This window comes from Furipterus horrens, unplaced genomic scaffold (assembly GCF_987537825.1).
Source record: "Furipterus horrens unplaced genomic scaffold, mFurHor1.1.pri manual_scaffold_4, whole genome shotgun sequence".
NCBI classification, from domain to species: Eukaryota; Metazoa; Chordata; class Mammalia; order Chiroptera; family Furipteridae; genus Furipterus; species Furipterus horrens.
In genome coordinates this window covers 29,041,233-29,050,733 of record NW_028327174.1, presented here as the reverse complement: position 1 = coordinate 29,050,733, position 9,501 = coordinate 29,041,233, and positions in this window count along the sequence as shown.

Genomic DNA, 9,501 nt, shown 5'->3' with positions numbered 1-9,501 from the left:
TAATTGAACACTTAGTAATCATTCTTAAACTAAAAAATATAGACTTTATTATTGACCAGGATTTTCAGACTACATACACATCTGTCTATACCAAATAGGTTTTCATTACTCAAGTAGAAAATGGTAGTAAATGAACCAAATAATAGTAATAAAATAACAACAACATGTTGCATCACTTTTCTGCATTAAGTGCTGACATTATCTTTGTCACACTTGTGTGTATTTTTATGTAATGAGAATCCTTTTAGAGAGAGTTTGGAGCTTCATGATCTCTTCTGGCTTATACCTTTTTGAAGGAACCCATTTTCAAAGTAACCCAGAGTATGTGAATTATGCCCAGTCTAATTAATATGCAGTGCTTTGGGGATTTATTCCTAAATGGCTGCTATTAATATAAACAAGTCAATTTACATGTCATAGTGAGGTTTGGGTTAAAAGAAATGTATAAATGTATAATGGATTTCCGTATATTTGTGAATTACTGTAACTATGCTTTTATTTTTAAACAGGAACAAAAATAATAAATGGTTGCGCTGATTTTTCTGCATATAAACTTTGCTCTTATAATAGCAATATAAATAGTTGACGATAGTTCTCACCATCACGTACATACTGAGTATCTACTATGTGTAAATGTTGTGTTGGGTAAAGGCTTTGCTCTGGCAAAAACTACTTTGAATCCATTTTGCCCAAAATCTTTGCAGTAACAATTGTAGGGATCTAGAAAAACAAACACTCATCAAAGAAGAGAGCTGCCTGGGCTCACAAAGCATGTATCTCTTCCATTTTGAACCCAATACCTGGCAAAAGTGAAGGAAAACTTAAAGGGTAATAGAAGTTAAACATTTCAATTAAATTCTAATTAAAAGGATTGAATATGGTTAAAATGTGTCACTAAATTGATCAATTTGACAAGAAAATAGAGAAGAGTAGCACTAAAGAGTGGATGAAGAAAAAAAATATCAATATAAATATAGAATCAGTAACCCAAGTTTCCTTCCACTTTTTAAAATTAGGACATTTCACCAAGCTCAGGAACAAAGACCAGGGAAGAGCTGTAAGCATATATTAAAAGTGGTAAATAAGTATCATGAAAGCAAGTTAAATGAAATTTCATGAGTAAATCAATTTGAGCATAAAAATTTTATAGTTATTCAGCTATACCATTTTTTTTCCTGGCATTGCACCAGAGCAAAGATTATATTTTCAAGAAACTGAAGTTGTATGCTAAACGGACATGTGAAACAAAGGAACATTGCCAAATAAGGTAGTAGCATGATCTCCTTTCCTGGAGGTCTGTAGGGAGTGGCATTTTGGTTTTGGCTGTGTCTACAAAGCAGCCACATAAACTGTCATTCAAGCAAAAATTAAAGGTTCCTTGTCTAATTCCAAATAACTGCAGTGGTATTTTCTCTAGTTTTATCATTACAACATGGATATAGCTCTTGTTCTATCAAAAAAGCACAGGCATACTTTTAGTTGGTGGCTTTCCAAACCAGAGAACATTTATATGCAAAATGTTGAGGCTAATTATTATATAAACTTATAATTATCATCTAAGGAAAGATATAATAAGAATTTACATTGGTTGGAGGACCACGAGTCAATATCAGTGGTTAGTATGACATTTTATTCATTCATCCATTCAGTCATCCATTCCTTCAATAAATACTTACTGTGTGTTTACTATGATCAGAGATATAGCCACAAGGAAACTCCTTCAAGGAATCTAGCTTACACTTTAGGCCAATACAAGGAGAGCAAAATAAAGATATTCTCTCTGCCTTCAGAGAAGAGTCTGATTATTATAATAAGGGCAAGAAGGAGGAGGAAGAAAATGAAAAAGGAAAGAAGAAATTAATCTGTAAAGTAAGGTTGAGATGAGCTCTATTATGAACCTCTCCTTTTCCAGTTTATTGCTGGCTCTTAGCTTTCTCAACTAAATATTTTCTATTTTCCAACTAGAGCGATCACACTTTGCTCAATTTCCAGCATATCATTTTACTGACATAATTTTTATTTTTTGTTTTTAAATGAAGTTACTGTTACATTAAGCTGAAAGTGTAGTTTTAAGATAGAAAGAAAGTGAACTAGATTTGGGAAAAACTTCTCTGGCAACTACATAATTTTTAATTATTAATTGTTCAAGAATGAAGTCCAAATTCACTTATGAAGTTGTTCCCTGCCTTGAAATTCTAAGGAAACCCTTTAAAATTATCAGAAATGACTACTAAACCTTTTTTTACATCTATTCACACCTTTAATATTTATTCTAAAAAAAAAAAAACCTTCTTAAACGTGCCTAATTTATTTTAAAAACTTGTACTACTAAACCACGGAAGAGGGTAGGAGGTATTTCTCCGGCAGCCTTGAAAAGAATGTAGTGCTATTGTGTTCATAGTTTAATCTACCAGGATTCCAGGGCCAAGAAAAGATGGGTGTCAGATCACCACGCATAATCTTCAGAACATCCGGAACTGAGAAACGGAGGTTGAGCAAATGAAAACAAGATAAAACTTAAGTAAGCCTGCCTTTAACTTTATAAGAATGTGAATCAAATAGTGTGCGGGGCAGGGGAGCGGGGTGGGGAGTTGGGGGGGCCTCATCAGTTTCAAACTGAGCCTGAGACACTGACTAAAACTGAGCTTCTTGTCTCTTTGCTCTGTGCAGATATTGGTAACTCACCCATTGAAATGGGAAGAAGTGGGGGTGGGGTGTAGACAGAAACTTTTTTTACTAAATCAGATTGAAGTGCTAACAGGAGCTATAGTTCTATTAAAAAAAAAAAAAAAAAAAAAACAGAGAAGCAAATGAGGACAGAACCGCTGCAAATGCAACTGGAGCTCCTCACACAAACCTGGTAAAATGTTCTGGATCTGATACCTCCAGTTATCGGAAAGGAAGAGAGGTGCTACCTGAAGGATTAAATACATACTCTTTTACAGGGAAAAGATACGAAAATCAATACCTGTCACTTCATCCTGTTTGATGAAATTGAGAATACTCAAAGTAAATAATTTGTAGGTGTTTACACACTGAATTAAACCAGTGGTTTTGCATTAGCATAATAAATACAAACGTAAATTCTGTTGTATTGTGCCCAATTTGAAGAAAATGCTTAAACAGGAGATATGTCAAAACTGGGAGCTCCTATAAAATTGCATCAAAGGAAGTAGCTCATTATTTTTCAGGAAGTATCTGCCCTAAATGGTTATCCTTAAGTACAAATTTTAAGAGGATATTACAAATACCATTTGGATGCATTTTAATTGCATCTTTTTTCTGATGACCCTTTTTCTTATGACTCTACCTTATTTGATTCTCTTCCTTTTTATGTCAAACAATGGTTCCAGGTGCTACTTCAACATTTATATATTGTATAATATAACACTATTTGGGCAGTTCTGTTTGTAGATTATTGAAATTTTGGCTTGTTTCTTTTTCCATTAGTTTGTGTTTGAGCCATCCTGGCTCAATCTACTTACTTAATTATTTGCTTCTAGACTTTTCTTACATGTCACTTGATCATAGAAAGCAGATGACTTATTAGAGCATAAAATAGTGTTCTTTCTTCTTCAAGGGCCCAGCCTCTTTCTTCAAAAGAATGAGATAATTAGCCTCACATGGTCTTCCCTTCCCTGGGGGTAACAGTGTATTGTCATAAACCTTACCCAAGAGGAGACCTACCTCCTTTCTTCTCCTGGGGTGACTATTACTCTGTATCAGCCTGAGCTGAATTAAAGCCATGGAGGAACAAAGCCCAGACTGGGTAGCAGAGGAGCCAGGGAAGAAGATGATGCCAGGAATGTTAATGATTTCAACTTTCTGTTTCGTATTATTACAATGGTACTTACTTTTTTTTCAAAGTCCATGCTGCTATAAAAACATGTAGCTTCATGGGTGACTGAGTAAATTCATGTTCAATGTCAAATGAGGGGGTCCACAGAGAGGTGTGAAAGAGCGCTTTCTGTTTAGATTTTTCAGAACAGACCACTGCTTGTATGTCAGCTCAGCTGGATATCTTTGCTCGTCCCAAAATTCTGGATCTAAAATAAATTTTATATATTAATAAAGTAATGATAACTAAAAAGCACACTGTAAGTAGTGTTTCCTTTTATTTTTAAGTTTCTTGGAAGCCTTTGTGATGATGTTTTATGGGAGGAACCAAGAAAGTCACCCACGCTACTGGCTTACACTCCAATGTTTCTAACCTCAGCCTGTGAGATGATTATGCCTCAATGATGTGGCATAGCAATTATTCATTAGGTTTGGATTGTGAAGACTAGTCCTTTGCAGATGTTTTATAAAGTATGGTTTATAAACACTTCCCCAGACTAGCATTGGTAGAAATGCAGACTCTGGAGCTCCACTCTAGAATTTCTTGGGTATGTACAGAAAGCTAACAAGTTACCAATGCATTTCTTGCAAAAATACACAAATCAAAGATTGAGATTCACTGCCTTAGAAATTGATAAGTTATGCAAACAATGGCTACAATAAAATTAGTAGCAAGTAAAAAATGGTTACATTTTCCCAACAAAAGACTCAGCCTACAACCTATTTGACTACCTTTTCTATAAATTCAGAAGGCAGCTTGGCTGGACAAAGAAATAAAATATGAAGTGGTATTTAAAGAAATAAAAAACACTTATACAACTAACTAAAAAGATCCTAACATTATCAAACTTCATTTTTCCTTTTCACTTTAAAATACGGTAGCCTTGATTCTACCCTTCTCTCTTACTTTTAGTCTCTGACTTCAGAGATCCTTATTAGTTGCTTTTTCCACTTTTCTACTTGCTATTACTGCTTTCCTGGGTTTGGGGTTTGTGTTTCTGGTTTTGTTTTGTTTTTTTTGTTTTGTCTTGTTTTGTTTTTTGATGCTTGATTGACACTACTTCACTTCAATGATTAAAAAAGAACTATTATTTGTTCCATGAGTTTTCTGTTTCTCTCAATGATGTCAACTTCTGTTTTTTATTTTGGATCAGAAGGAAAAAGCCAGTGAATGGGGGGATTCTGATTTAAAGACTAGCCCTTTAGAGAAACTTCCTGAAGTGCCAAACATGTGGTTCAGAATTGTCCAGAAATCTTGCAAGAAATGTAGATTCTTTGGTTCTCACCTTTTTCCCTTTGACATCAGATTGAATTTTTTTAAAGATTTTATTTATTTATTTTTAAAGAGAGGGAAAGGGAGGGGGAAAGAGAGGGAGAGAAACAGTGATTAGTTGCCTCTTGCATGCCCCAACTGGGGACCTGGCGTGCAACCCTGGCATGTGCCCTCACCAGGAATCAAACTGGTGACCTTTTGTTTTGCAGGATGATGCCCAGCAAGCGCCCTGTGCCACACCAGTCAAGGCTCAGATTGAATTTCTTTTTAAAGTACTCAAAGATTACTCTTGCTAACTTCCAAATTATTTCATTTCTATGTCATTTCTTCCAGTTTTAGCACTATTAATTAACAATCTCTAAACTTTAGAAATCTATAAGGATTTTTTTTATAGAAGTTAACTCGTGTATTATAGACTAGCAATGGTTAAGTGATAGAGCTTCTACTAGTGTTTGAATTTCATCTGTCTTCTGAGAGTAGACTTTATTGTGACAGCAGAAGTGGTGTTGTAGATCCACGCACCACCGCTACCTTTTTTAAGCAGGGAACACAATGCCAGATCACTACAGTTCACCTCTTTGTCTTGGTTTTGCTACAGAAGAAGCAGACATACTTGGTTTGCTTACTGCTTTCAATTTTCTTCAACATTTTCAGATGAGGGGGGGTGCCATAACAGGTTCCATATTTACGATGATTCTGATCTTGGTACATTGAGTCATATAGCTGCAACTAGGTCTGAGTCCAGAGGCTCTGAAATTTTATCAATGGATTTTTTTTTAACAACACAAATTTCATAAAGGTGCTGTTGGAATTTTGTTTAATTTTTTTAACTTCCTACAGGTTTTAGTTCTTTTATTTAAAATTTCTCCCCCACTTCTTTTTCAGCATTTCTCATTCTCATTTTCTTCCTCCTACCAAAACAAACATTCAAGTGGGTTTAACATATACTGTATTATTTTCTTTTTCCACGTTCTTTTTTTTTAAGGGTATTTTATTGATTATGTTGTTATAGTAGTTTCAATGTTTTTCCCCTTTGCTTCCCTCTGCCCAGTATGCCCCTTGCCTCCAGCAATCCCACCCCTCACCATTGATTTTGTGTGGATTTTCCTTCGTTTCATTTAGCATAGCCTTCACTTCTTCCCTTATGTATTTGCCGTACTTAAGCATATCTGTCAAGCCTGTGAGTACCTTAATCACCAGTGTTTTGAACTCTGGGTCTGTAAGGCTGGCTATCTCCTCATTTGTTAGTTTGGCTATCTCCTCGTCACTTAGTTCTCCCACTGGAACCTTGATCTGTTCCCTCTTTTGGGCCATACTTCTCTGTCTCCTCATCTTGACAGGCTCCTGTGTTTGTTTGCCTCTGTGTCTTGGGTAGAGCTCTCACTCCTGTTATGTTGTAAGGGGTGGAGCCTTAGGTTTTTCTCATCAGTACAGGCGACCTGTTTCACAACGTTGTGGTGCTATTTGTGGGAGAGGGGTCTGAGAGGGAACAATGTTGCTTGCTCAGCACTTGCCTGTTTTCCAGGCAGTTCTCCCACTTTGTATGGGACTGGCACCTCTCTAGCTGTTGCCCTGGCAATCGTTCCCAGACTGAGTGGGTCTGTGGACGTTCTAGGACAATAGGAGCCCTTTAAACAAGTGGACTCTGCTGAGAGACCGGCAGTTTCTTCCTCCACTCCAACTCCCACTGGTTTGCACAGTCAAAAGCAATGAGGCTTAATTTTCCCTGGCACTGGGACTGTGAGCTGCGTGGTCTGGTCTTGTGCTGGGAGTGCTCCCCAGGTGTCCCTCCTGACTTTTTCAAACGTGTGACTGCACTTTCCAGCAGCCTGCCACTGCCACCACTGCTGCCGCCACCACAGCGTGTCCTCTCTGTCCCGGCTCCACCCCTCCTACCTGTCTGGATGAGTATTTCTTCTTTATATCTCTGTTTGTTGGACTTCCATGCAGCTTGATTTTCTGGAACTTCTGGTTGTCTCTAGTTTTGAGGCAGTTGTATTCCTTCTTAGTTGTGGAGGGAGACACAGCGTGTCTGTCTAGGCCACCATCTTGTCCAGAAGTCTGTTTTTCCATCTTCTTGAAAATGTCTTGCTCTTTTTCATGCCTGAAATTTGAATTTATATAAGTGATATTGTGTTATAAATTATTATTTTTCACTCAGCATTATATTTTAGAGGTCCACATGTGTTGCTGTGTGTTTGCCCATCTGGTTCATGATCTCTGCATGCTGCCTCCTATAGCATGCAATATAGTCTGTCCACTACTGAGAGATGATCAGCCAGATTATCTCCAACTCTGCTACCATAAATAACATTTGCATTAGCCTGATTTTACAAATCCCCTTACAGGCCTGTCTAAGGATTTCTCTAGCATATATAACCAGGAGTGAAATTGCTGAGTTGTCGGTATATCCTCGATTTGGTTAAGTATACCACGTCACTCCACAGAACAGCTGCAGTAATCCACATATGCCTACAGCTCACGGGACTTGTTATATATATGCATCCCTGCACCACTGGGTTTTGTCCAGTTTTCTAATTTTATATGTTGATGGTATTAACACATCAACAGTTTATAAAGGACAAGGGAATATAGCTAATCAGCATCTCTTACTGATTAGGACAAGTGTTCGACATTATAACAGTTAATATACTGTAATTTAAAATAAATAGTACATTAATTTTGCATTTGAGGAACACACAATATAATGGAAAAGAGAAGACACCACCTTTTGCAGGAAACTTTTCACAGCAGAATTCTGTGGGATGGGGGAAGCACAAATTGAGGTCATATAGCCCAGACAGTTAGAACCGAGGGAAGTGTTCTACAGAAGTGACACTGACGTGTAAATGGGTGAGTACACTTCCCAGTCTTTGACTGAAGAATAGTCTGCCTCTGCTTGGAAAGTTTATCCTGTGCAACTGAAAGTGCATGGTTAGTAATCACACCCATAGAGCTACGTCAACCCCAGGCATCGAAGTCCTGGATGCCTTGCATTTTAAAAGATGGGTAGGAGGTTTTGATGCTGGACATTGCAGGACATTCAGCAGAGAAACTAGCACATGTAAAAGCAACAGAAAGAGAATATACAAAATCACAGAAATCAGGATAGACTCAAGGCTGGGAATGTATTACATGCTTTGTAGGCATGTTTTCATCGAATCACAATAGTCTGGGATATTGGTGTTGGTCATCTTTCTACATTAAAAAAACAAAACCTTGGAAAAGTTTATTGCCCAACATCATTCAGCTAGTAAGTACTTAGCACAGCCAGGATCTTAACAAAGGTTTGTTTGATCTTAGAGTTAATGCTTGTTTATTTTTTCTGCTAAAAGGGCAAATAAGCATGTAAACAGTAAGAATTTGTCAGAATTGTGTATGGAGCAGCTAAGTCTGTTCCAGGGACTTAAGAGCCAGTTAATAAGGACCAAGGGCAATCTGGCTTCTGTTTCGATGATTACTTAAATTCTAGACATAGGTTCTCATAAAATATTAATATGTTCCAGTGGAATTTTGGAATATACTTGGGTCTCTGGAAAAGGAGATTCTTTGCAATATATGAATAAATGCTTCAAACGGGAAGCTGGACCCCATTAATTGTTGATACATGGCACATCTTCCACAAGGCCTTTGAAATGTGGAGATGACAGATTCATGACCTGTGAAGGCCAATTTCACATAATATAGTCTCTAATTATGATCAAATACTAATTCAATACTTTTACCAATTCTGTCAATTTCTTTCCAAAAATTTTATAGATTAACTTATTTGTGCTTGTTACTCTAGGTATTACAATGAGTAAATAATTGCTGTAAGTCACTCTAATGGAAATTCAGTGCTTTCAATCGCCCTACTCTAGGATTTACTTTACACATATAAGTATAGTTTAAATTACCAGTACTATAATAATATTTCTTTTATATTTAGTGATAGTATAGTTATGACAGCAGCAAATTTTAAACACAGTTTCTGCCAATGTTATTTGTTACCAGTTCAGAAGGAAAGGATTAAAACAAGATGAAAATTGGTGGGGGCAAATGAACACAGACTTCTGGTTCAGCAGTTTGACTAATTTCTTTCCTAAGCATGAGGTAAACTCGTTCACATTCAGGGGCCCTTTAAATGACATGATTTAATGTGACTAAAAGATGTACAGATGGCACTACACTGCCTCTACTGGGAGGAGAGGTCAGATGGCAATTGGCTCCAACACAAACCATACTAATGTGTAACACAAGCTGCCACCTTGAGGTCCATCTTTCTGAGAGCCTGTTAGGTGAAATAATCAAGCACTGTGACAGTGCTCCCCAGATGCAGAGAAACATGGTGACGTTACTGCTATCCTAAGTGCTGTCAGACACTCACAGAATGACTGTTTCAGGAGGAAGAT